Source organism: Cervus canadensis, chromosome 16, assembly GCF_019320065.1.
Source record: "Cervus canadensis isolate Bull #8, Minnesota chromosome 16, ASM1932006v1, whole genome shotgun sequence".
Lineage (NCBI taxonomy): Eukaryota > Metazoa > Chordata > Mammalia > Artiodactyla > Cervidae > Cervus > Cervus canadensis.
The window spans coordinates 20658078-20667941 of record NC_057401.1 but is presented as its reverse complement, the minus strand read 5'-3'; positions in this window follow the sequence as shown (position 1 = coordinate 20667941).

The following is a 9864-nucleotide window of genomic DNA, read 5'->3' as shown; positions in this document are numbered from 1 at the left end:
AGGGGTGAACTGAGGTGTGAAACAGGAGGCTTGCCTGGGAGGGTGGAAGAAGGAAGAAGGTAGATAAGGCTGGAGTGAGGCTCAGTCCCTTCTCTGTTTATCCCCTTTCTTCCCTCCCATCAACCAGATGGCTTTCACGCTCACTGCTTTCATTCCCTGAAAATGTCAGCTTATATATGCTGTCCTCTTGCAGGGTTCTCTGCGGCTGCTTGCTGCCACATGACATGTCCTGATGCCCTTTTAAGCTCTTGCCCCTGTTCCTAGCTGCCTCAACCCTATGTTTTGGCATAATTCAGTGCTGAATTCTGAAGAATGGAATTTAATTGGTTCAGGTCATCTTTTCCCACCAGGTCAAAGACTGAAGTCCAGCCTATGGATGGATCACCGTATATTTAAAAGCACAACCCCTGATCCAGTTGACTGCAGGTCACATGGTACAAATGTGGCCATTTATATCACAGGGCCTGTGGGTGGGCATATTCCTTCAGGAGGGGTTGTGGATGGCGGGCCTCATAAATCTAGTAGTGACTCAGAGGTTACAAGTCAAAGGCACACAATTATGAATGGTGGTGGTGGTGGTGGCCGGGGGTGGGGAGGAACTCTTGTTTCTACCCTGAGGTTTTTCCTTTCTATTTCAGTGATTCTGCTGAAATAAAGCTGGATATGTTTAAATTTCTCACTTGGTTTCCCAGGGGGTGAAAAAGAGCCTTTCCTATATCTATAGATTTTTTTAGGTGTTGTTAACTTCACAAATGATATGTCAGGGCAAAACCCCTCACATATATTGTATGGTATGAAAAATATACAATAGGAAAGTGTAACTGCTGACTTGGGTCTCTTAGTAAACTTGCTTATTCCTCTCATTCTGCAGTGAGATGGGATTAGAATTCTTATGGGAGACTTCTAAGTGAGGCAGGAGAAGAGGGCGGAAGATATTTCTTTTTCCTTCTGGATCTCTTGAGGGGTTCACAAAAGAAGCTGGGGTCACCTTGAGGGCATCCTCTAAGTCAATCTGAGGAGTATCATGTTCTCAATATGGCATGGATACTAGAGACACATAGTTACTATTAATATTTTCTCAGACACATTTCTTGTAGTTTGATAATGCTGCTGGCTGTGGTAAGTTCTGTTGATGGAGAATTGAGAACCTGGATCAAAGTCAAAGGGTGTGTGTGTGTGTGTGTGTGTGTGTGTGTGTACATGTGCTCTGGAGACATGAATATTTTATACACATTCTGACTATCAGAATTCTGACATGGAACATCTGACATGGATTTGTACTTACTATATGTAAAAAAAGATTATTTTTTCCATTGGAATTGAACCTCTGCTTTGTGAAAACAAGTATTTTTAGGATGTACCATAATAGCATTAATGATTGCTATGATTTATTTAATGCTGCTCTAAATTACTAAATGTGAACTATATTCCAGATTTTTGATACCTCACAAAAAGAAGATGAGTTGATATTTTCCTTTTAACAGATTAGGAAACTGAGAATCAAAGTATTCAACAGCTTGTCTACCTTTCAGATATAACTCACGAAGGGAGATGCCATTCAAACCTGTTGGTCTGAAGCTAAAGTCTGTGTCTCTGAGCCATGCCATGCATTCGACTTGTGTTCCAGGCCTGGGTATGAAATTCATGGCTGGTCTTCTAGGTAGATGAGATGGTTAAACATTAACACAAAGAATTAAGAGTGATTTTGGAAGATGACTCCTCTCCACCACACACACCTGAAAAATTATCCTTGGAAAATTTGTTATACAGTTAGAAGGAAGTACTAAGATGTATCACTCAACAGGTATGTTTAGGAGGTGTTTGGCCCACAAAAGTAGGAAATGCTTTTCTCAGTGGGCCTTGACTGGAGGGGAAGTTGAATGAGGTAGAGATGGTAGGTAAGGTGTAATAGGGGCATTGTTTAATCTACAAAGTTTCCTAGAAACTTTCCTACAAAGTATCCCCTCCTCTTATGTTTCAATGAAATTTCATTTACTGACCCCTTCTGACCCTGAGAATTCTGGTGCTCAAGTTAGTGTTCTCTGTTATTGTTCTTGTTCTTGATATGGAATGATTGTAAAACAGCTCATCGATAGTCACAGACTGAGCTTCTTGTAATCTGAAGGGGATAGAAATAAAAAGATAAAAAAGATGAGAGAAGAGGAAGGAGGGAGGGAGAAGGAAGAAGGGATGGGGATAAGATTGGAAAGGCAGAAAGGATTGGCTTTAGATCTCAAAGATTAGCTGGTTCAACCTCCTTGTTTTCAAACATAACTTGGAAAGATTTAGTATCTCCCCAGATCGCGTGAGGCCAGAAACTCTAGGTTTCTATTTGATCCTAATTCCAGGCTGTCATATATGAGGGGAAATGGCACAAATCTCTTCTTTATCACCAGCTCACCTCTTCTCTGGTGAGAGAAGTAAGGAGACCAAGTTCTTACACGAAGACCGTGAACACTTGGGGAGGAAGAGGATGCTTTGGTTCTTTTCAAAGGAGCAGCTGAAGAGGCTTTCTCCCAACAGGAGAGCAAATTCCTATATCCTGGGATATGGGCAGGAGACCAGAAGTCAGGGTGGACACATTATGGTTTTAATTTGATTCTATTCTAAGAGTAAGACCTTGGAGAGACTTTGTCTTACTAGATCACATGGCATCTTTACCTGTTCCCGGTGGGAGATGTCCAATCATTTCCCTTTTTTAAGATGTTCATGAGAGTATCATCTCATGACATTTGTCGAGCCTTTGTTTTCAGGCTTATGAGCCCCTGGCAATTTTTCAGTAATTATCTCATCCTCCATTCAAAAAGGGGATGCTTAAAATCTGTGGGATTTCCATGATGTATAGTTTCTGATAGTTTTTTGTTTTTCCTCATCATGGATGAATGGCCTCAGCAGTGTTTTACGTTTATGCATTTTTGGCAACTGCAACTTGGGTTAACTTGTATCTAGGCATTTGTTTCCCTTTCTCAGGGATAATGCTATGTTTGGAGGAATTTATAAACAGAATTTATTTTACTCAGCTCATTCTTTGCATGGGATATTGTTAACAAATAGTGGAAAGAGCATTGCGCTGAGGTCAGAAAACTTGAATTCTTGTTCTAGACCTGTGACTAACCAGCTGTTTGACCATAAGAAGTCACTTTAGTGGAATTACAGTCTTTTTCTGACTGAGAAAGGTGGAGTAGATTCCATACTCAAGGTTCCTCCCCAAGGGCTAAGATTCTGTGATTCTATGAAATCAAACTGTTGGAGAAGAATATAGCCGTGTTCTCTTGCATGGGTTGTAAATGATGAGTAGAAAGTTAAAATCTGCTGTCAGATTACTTTTTTAAGACTGTGTTCTATCTTAGGGGTGTCCATTTTTCAGGAAGATGATAGAAAGGAACTTTGGGATAAGCCTCAATTCATTGGAGCCTGTCTCTGACTATCCACAGCTATTTGTAATAATTTGAGTTTAGACTTCTTGGAAAGTTCTTTTTTTGAGTAAGGATATTTGTACAGAAATTATATATAAGTAGGAAGTTATTTATATCAGCCAGAATGAATGTGTGGGGAAAAGGGTGTGAGGAAGACAGAAAGAAAGGCACTAGTTTGTCTATGTAGATTATTTAAGAAAAGGACATCAGCTGAAAAAAAAATGTTAAGCTTAAGATGGGAGCTTAGATGGCGTCTGCTGAAATTTAACTGTACCGTAAGTTACAGTCATTTATCAAGTTAGGCACTGAAAGAATAGAGCAGATGGATGGAGGATGTTTAGGAAGACGCAATTCTCATCCTAGGCAAAGGTCCAACAGGTGAGATTGATATTTCAGTTATGGAGTAATCACTTTATTAATAAATGAGCCATATCATACCCAAACTTTAGTGAGACACCTGGGATAGGACAGCTTCAGAGACCACTCTGATCTCATTTATCATTCCCACCATCTGCTCATGAGTCCAGAAGTTTCTGAGGCCCTGTTTTTTTATGCCTGGGAAGGTATGGTTTCTTCATCATTATAGAGAATCAGCTGAGAACTTGGTCACTTTCCTCCAGGAAAATAGAGTTTGGAAGAGAAAGAGGAAAAAAATCAAACCTTTTTAAAGAAGACAAGGGCCTCTGAATGTGTTTCTCAGTTTGTCCTCCAATAACTTTGTCTATGATGGAATCAAGTTAAAGAAACTTAATTAGGTTTTCAAAATTCAAAGAGAAGACAAGGAATGAAAGTTAAGTGTGTCGGAAATCATTATTTAGGCAAACAGTTGTGCTCACTAGAAAGGAGGGTGGTCTTTCATTTAGATGGAAAGTCAAATGAGGAAGGTCACTCACTACGGAATGGAAGTTGCATTAAACATTTAACTGATTCAACTCTGGAGATGTAGAGTGGGTAGACATCCTCAGAGCATTTGACTTTATTTATTCTTCATTTTTCCTTTAGTCTTCAGCACAACCAGACACATTTTATAATTTTGTATATCTCTATTAATGTAGATCTGAAACATAAATCAACCATTTGGCTACTGATAGAATTATTGATAGAATTATTATTAGATAGAATTATTGATAGAATTATTGATAGAATTAACCTAATGAATTTATAGGGCTTCCCAGGTGGTGCTAGTGATAAAGAATCTGTCTGCAATACAGGAGACCAGGGTTCAGTCCCTGGGTCAGGAAGATCCCCTGGAGAAGGAAATGGCAACCTACTCCAGTGTTGCTGCCTGGAGAAGTCCATGAACAGAGGTGCCTGGTGGGCTACAGACCACGGAGTTGCCAATAGTCAGACACAACTGAGCGACTAACACTTTCACTTCTTTCTTTCAGTGAGTTTGTAAGAAATCATAAATTCTTTAAAATTTAAAAACAAAACACTTAACGTTTTAAATTTAGAAGATTACCCCCAAATAAACCCCCAAACTCAGTTCATCAAGTATCACTTGAGCGTTCTACATTTTCTTAGAAAGAGAAGACAAAAACTAAAAAGATAAGGAGAAAATTGGTTGCTAGAAATATTTAATCTGGAGATGATTTTTATGATATTCTAATAATAAAGTTGGCAGTGTAACATTGGAAGGAATTCAAAGTTATAGTAATAAAAACCAATTCTTTGAGGCCAAAAATTATGCTGAGTGTGCTATAAACATAATGTCATCTAGGGGAAGGGAGATTTTCCTGGTGAAGTGGGATTAGTAGGAGAAGCCCGTTTAGGATGGAGGAGTATTGCTGCCAGTCTTGAAGGAACTGTAGCGTAGGGCTCAATAGGGCTCTGAGGAGCAGACTTCTAGATCAGGGTGTAGGGTAAACCAAGACCTGCAGGCAGGAAGGAAAAGCATATGAAGTACATGTGTGGGACGGAAAGGTCCCTGCCTGCTGAGAGGTTGACTAACGTGGATACAATTTGTCAGGCTCAGGTTGGCCAATTCACTCTAATTTGGAATAATTTAGCAGTAAATCATACATCTTGTTGATGATGGGCTTTTCTCTTGCTTCTTTCCAAGAGAAGCTACAGTAAAGTAACTTTAGTTGCTACTAAACTGGTCATCATGAAAAATACGTCAGAGAGAATGCAGAATAACAACTGTTTTGCTTGTGGATATGTTGCCCAAAGGTGAAAGGACAGGTGACAACTCTAAAAACCCTGCTGGGAAATACAGAGTTCTCACTGCGGGGGCTCTTTTGTTAACAATCAACACAAACATGGCTGTTTTCTTCTTTTGATTCATGGCATTGCTCAGGACTTTTACATTTCCAGGTCAGGTTGTTACACTTCTTAGACACATACTTTGTTTTCTTCCATCTTCTTCCTACCAGGGATTAAATATGTTATTCGGAATGTTTGTGTTAATTTTCTGGTTATATTTCTCCTTTCTGGAACAAAGACATTAAAGATATTTTCAAGAAAAAGGGAGAGAGGTTGCTGAGAGAGAAAAATAAACATCTTGTATAGTTGCTTTTTGTGTTATGAAATTGAAATGTCTTCTTTAGCACAGTGATTCTAGTGCTGGGTAGAGGATCTGCTTCAGAGAGAGAAAGAAAGGCTACTTAAGAGAAAACAAACCTCAATGCATAATTGGGACTTTTGTTTCTTCCAGATTGTTTTGTGAAGAACATGCTGCCAAAACCCGTTTTTTTTTTAGTTTAACTGCTTCTTTTGAAATTCCTTTATTTTTCTTCCATGGAAGTTTATTATCCTCTCATTTCTTCTCTTATTTGTTTTTTGAATTATGTACCCCAACATCCTGATAACTGGGACCATTAGTTTTCGTATTTCCCAGATGATAGTTTTATAGTTCATTCTGCAGGTTTATTCAGAACACTCCAGCGAAATTTAATCCCCAGATCGCCTTTGTTTGGTTCTAAGAAATTGGATATGTTTCTTCATAGTTTACCTGTCCCATCTTCTGAAATCATCTTTTGTTCTTGTGTAGTTGCTCAGTAGTGATCAAACTGATGCTTTGTTGGGTATTGTGCTTTTTTTTTTTTTAAAATACAACATGTATTAAGAATAATGATGACACAATAAAACATGGAGCATGGAGGGATAGTAAAATATTTTCTATTTAAATAATTTTAAACTTGCTTTAAGTCATTTGCTTCTTCTTTTTCTTTTTTTTTTTTTATTGAGCTGCAGTTGATTTACAATGTTGTATTAGTTTCAGGTATACAGCCAAGTGATTCAGTTATATATAGATTCTTTTTCAGATGCTTTTCCATTATAGGTTATTACAAACTATTGAATATAGTTCCTTGTTCTATACAGTAGGCCCTTGTTGTTTATCTATCTTATAGATAGTAGCCTGTATCTGTTAATCTTAAATTCCTGATTTATCCCTCTTGCCGTCTTTCCTCTGCTAACTATAAGTTTGTTGTCTATGTCTGTGAGTCTATTTCTGTTTTGTAAATAAGTTCATTTATATCATATTTTAAGATTCCACATGTAAGTGATATCATATAAATTTCTAAGTCATTTGTTTCTTTAAACATGGGAGATGTGGTTTCTGGATTTGAATTGTTTGTGATACAGTGCATGCTGACTCACAGATTTGCCATAAAACAATTTAAAAAACTAACAAAAAAGTATTGGGGCATCAACTGTGGGTATAATTTTCCATTCATTTACAAAATTGCCTTTTTTTTTTTTTTTACAAAATTGCCTTTTAAATAGAAAAGCCATTTCAAATTTATAGAGCATCAACTAATGTAAAATGTTAATATTTTAGCTGTGTGCTCATTTAAACTTAAAAACAACATCCCATTTTCAAAAATTTATTGCTTGATTCTAAAGCTGGGCATATTAAATTTTAGGATGAAACCAGATTGGACAAATTCTGCCTCCTTTAAAATACTACTAAAATGGTCACTACAAATAGTAACACAAATCCTCAGTATTATAATCTGTAACTGCTTAGTAATGACCTGGACTGGAAACTTAAGTAGCAACATAGTCTATAAAAATAGAGATGATGCAGTGTTTTCTCTCCAATCAGTTTAACTGAATAATGAACAGACTCAGTATTCAGCTGGGATATCACCCACACAACAGGAAAATAGCCAGGCTTCAGGGAACAATAAAACTAAATTTCAGGATGCAAAGCTCAGTGATAGCACCATAAAAATTCTAGCCAGTGCTTTGCTTATTGCAGTGGAAATTTGTATACTGTACATATGAATATCACTAAAAATAAGGTGAAAAAATAATGAAATGTGTGAACATATACAGAATTGAGAGCCCCCAGATAATCGAACACAGCATGTAGATTTGACTTTCCTATAATTTTTCATGTGACATGATTTATGGTTCCCCATTCCCACTCCAGTACTCTTACCTGGAAAATCCCATGGATGGAGGAGCCTGGTAGGCTGCAGTCCATGGGGTCGCGAAAAGTCAGACATGACTGAGTGATTTCACTTTCACTTTTCACTTTTACACATTGGAGAAGGAAATGGCAACCCACTCCAGTGTTCTTGCCTGGAGAATCCCAGGGATGGGGTCACATAGAGTCGGACATGACTGAAGTGACTTAGCAGTGGCAGTACATTCCTTAGTAGAAGTAGTTTCTTTTACTTATCTATCATTAATAGTTGAAATGTAGTATATTTATTAAGGTAGTTTTGAATCCTGGTAACAGAAAGCTGAACTCCAGTTAGTTTAAATGTATTATCCTACATAGAAAGTCTTTGTAAGATAGACATTAGGGTTAGTTGACTACAGGTTAACTGTGTGATAAAGGCCAAATTATTATTTAGAATACCTAGTATAATATTAAACATAACAAATTCTAATTAATTGCTGTATAGATTATAGCTTAATAACAAACTGCAAGTATTAGGGGAGGATTTAGCTGTGAAAGGTATAATTTCTGCTATAAATTCTACCCCTGAATCTGACATTAACCATCCCTTTTGACCTCAATTCTTTTAAAAATGAAATAATAGCCTTCTGTCATAAATTTGTCTCTGTGTGTACATGTGTACATTAATTTCTTGAAGCTGTAGAATGATTACTAATATTTTATGTCAGGCTGTATCAGTTTAGGCTTTGTATTATGAAAAAATAGAACCCACTCTGATTAAGAAAGATCAAATTTTATTGCAAGGTTTTAGAGTGGAATTGACATGAATTGCTCAAAGAATTGACAAGAACTTTGCAGAATCCAAATTTTGTCTAAACCATAGAAGACAAAACAAGTCAAATCGTGATAGGACCCCATATATTAATATTAGAAAATCTCTTTGCTGCTGTTGATGTCATTATTTTTGTTTTGTATTGGTTTTTCTTTTTTTGGGGGGGGGGAGGGGAAGGAATAGTGACTTTATTCAGAAAGCCAGCAGACCAAGAAGATGGTGGACTAGTGTCCCAAAGAACCATCTTGCCTGAATTAGAATTCAGACTTCTTTAATACTAAATGGGGAGGGAGTAAAGTAACACTCACTGGTTCTGATCAGCCTCTGGAGGGGATGTGTTAATTTCTTTCTTTGCACCATCATTCACAGGTGGGCCTGGTGGGGATGTTTCCTGTGAGCTCAAAAAGGTATTTTAGCTTAACGCTTATTACCTGAGAGGCTGGGTTCCCAAAGATGGGCCATTAACCTTATAGGCAATATCCTTCTAGTGATTAACTTTAAAAAAATTATAAATTATTTTAATTAAAAAATGACCATGATTATATTAAACTGTATTATATACAACTATGCCCAAGTTTAAATCAAGTAATGAAACCTGCTATGATTTCAGACTGGTAGGTATACCAGAAAGTTCATGCTTTGGGGTAAGTTGAGACACTGTTTTAGCACAGGGAGCACTTTACTCCACCCCAGTATTGCTAAATCTTTCAGGCTGTGGCTTTCACCACCACACCTTTGGACTCCCTTGCCCCTACTTGGTCCACACGACTAGACTCCCACATCTGTGGGATGCCTTTGGAAGACTTAAATCATTGATCTATGGTGGCATTTTTGGGTCTCATTCTTTTTTCTATTTTTTATTTATTTTTATTTTTTTTATTTTTTTATTTTTTTATTATTATTATTTTTTTCCAGTGGGTTTTGTCATACATTGATATGTATCAGCCATGGATTTACATGTATTCCCAATCCCGATCCCCCCTCCCACCTCCCTCTCCACCTGATTCCTCTGGGTCTTCCCAGTGCACCAGGCCGGAGCACTTGTCTCATGCATCCCGCCTGGGCTGGTGATCTGTTTCACCATAGATAATATACATGCTGTTCTTTCGAAACATCCCACCCTCACCTTCTCCCACAGAGTTCAAAAGTCTGTTCTGTACTTCTGTGTCTCTTTTTCTGTTTTGCATAAAGGGTTGTCGTTACCATCTTTCTAAATTCCATATATATGTGTTAGTATGCTGTAATGTTCTTTATCTTTC